The sequence below is a fragment of the Cucurbita moschata genome, unplaced genomic scaffold (genome assembly GCF_002738365.1).
Source record: "Cucurbita moschata cultivar Rifu unplaced genomic scaffold, Cmos_1.0 Cmo_Scf00080, whole genome shotgun sequence".
NCBI classification, from domain to species: Eukaryota; Viridiplantae; Streptophyta; class Magnoliopsida; order Cucurbitales; family Cucurbitaceae; genus Cucurbita; species Cucurbita moschata.
In genome coordinates this window covers 247211-249262 of record NW_019268596.1, presented here as the reverse complement: position 1 = coordinate 249262, position 2052 = coordinate 247211, and positions in this window count along the sequence as shown.

The window sequence follows — 2052 nt, the reverse complement described above, 5'->3', positions numbered from 1 at the left end:
AAAAAAAAAATATTGAACTTGAAAAATATTCTATTAATACCTTTCAAAATTTAAAAAAAAATTAAAAAATATTTAATACCATGTTGAAAAATATATCTATTGAATTTTAAAAGTATATTGAGCCGTTATAAAAAAAAGTTCAATTTTTTTTTAAAAAAAGTTTAAAGTATTAATGTTAGTTTTGAAAGTTTATGAATATTTTTTGAAATGTGGTACTAAAGTTCTATTGATATGCTACGAATATGGTATTTTTGAAGTTTTTCGAGGTATTTTTGAAATTTTAAAGAGTATTATTAAAACTTTTGAAAGTTTAAATGTATGCCTTTTAACTTGAAATTTTTTTTATTTGGAGTCTTGGATACCAATAGTTATCATATCACTTTGGAAGGAGAGAATTTGAAAGTAGTATGTGGTGCTTTTGTGGCGATTAGAGGGACTAGAAGAGGTACCATATAGTACCTCAATGGAACAACGGTAATGAGACATACTGTTGTGGCAAGTTTGAAGGAATAAGATATGTTGAAACTGTTGTACATGTGACAGGAGCATGCTAGTGAGACGGTGCTTCAAACATTAGTGAACTAGGGTGTTCTTAAGGGTGCCAAAACTGGTACGATTGACTTTCGTGAACACTTGTGTATTTAGTAAATAGAAAAAATGTGAAGTTTGGTACTATTATACCCTAACCCGAGGGTGTTTTGGGATTATATTCACACTGATGTATGGGGTTCCACAAAGAATATTTAGTTAGAAGAAAAGAGGTGGTTTGTCACCTTTAATGATGACTTCTTAAGGATTGTTCTGATGCACCCCATGAGGCACAAGCATGAGGTTCTCCAGAACTTTGTGGAGTGGAAAAAATGGTGGAGAACCGAATAGAGAATAAATTCGAAAAGCTAAGATAAAAAAACGATGAAGAATACACTTATGACCCATTCCTTAAATTATGTCGAGATGAATGAGTCGTTCGACACTTTATGGTCCCTGATGAGCCACAACAAAACGGAGATGTTGAGAGGATGAACCAGACATTCATAAAGAAAACTTGATGTTTGTTGTCTCAAGAAGTTTGATGCATATAGTTCACTTGGTGCACTTGTGGTCTGGAGCTTCTAGAAAAAAAAAAATATTATGATAATTTGCATGTATTTGGTTGTCCTATTTTTTACCATGTGACTCATTCAAAGTTAGAGCGAAGAAAAAAAAATTAAGAATGAGAAACAAAAGTTACAGTGCCTAGAGACAAGGAAGATTGTCAATAGTCGGGATGTGACATTCAATAAGTCGAGAATATCTTCGAAGATGATTAAAAATAATGATGGGACATCGAAACCTATAGAGAAGGTGGTGTTCTCTCCCAAAGTAGTTGTTCCTTATTAAGAATAATGACTCTGATACCATGTTAAGAAGGAGAAGCTATGATACTATGTTAAGAATAATGGCTCGATACAATGTTAAGAATGAGAAGCTCTGATACTATGTTAAGAACGAGAAGCTCTGATACCATATTAAGAATGAGAAACAAAAGTCCGAGAAACATAGGTGGGATCGAGCTTCTCATACTTAACACTCCTATTGAAGAACATACTAATAAGTAGGTAGCGGATAGTCTGGAAGACTTGGAGGAGGAACAAAGCCTAAAAAATGAAATAGTAGAGGAATCTTTGTCCATCACAAGGAATAAACCACGAAGAAAATTTTGAAAACTTGAAAAGTTTCATGTTACGATAGTATATGCTCTCTCTATAGTTGATGGAGTTTACAACGGATCACAAAGCTGCTATTCAAAGCTTAGATAGCTTACACTGACAAGAGGTTATCAATAAGGAGATGGAGTCCATGGAAATAAATTAAACTTGGGAGTTAGTACAACTTCAAAAAAGTAAGGAAGACTCTTCTGACATTCGTTATAAGGCTCGATATGTGACTAAAGGCTATGTGCAGAAGGAAGAGATTAATTACTATGAGATTTTCTCGTGTAAGACTTCCATTCAAATTTTGTTGGCTTTGATTGCCCAAAGTAATCTTGAGCTTGCACACTTCCATTCAAAT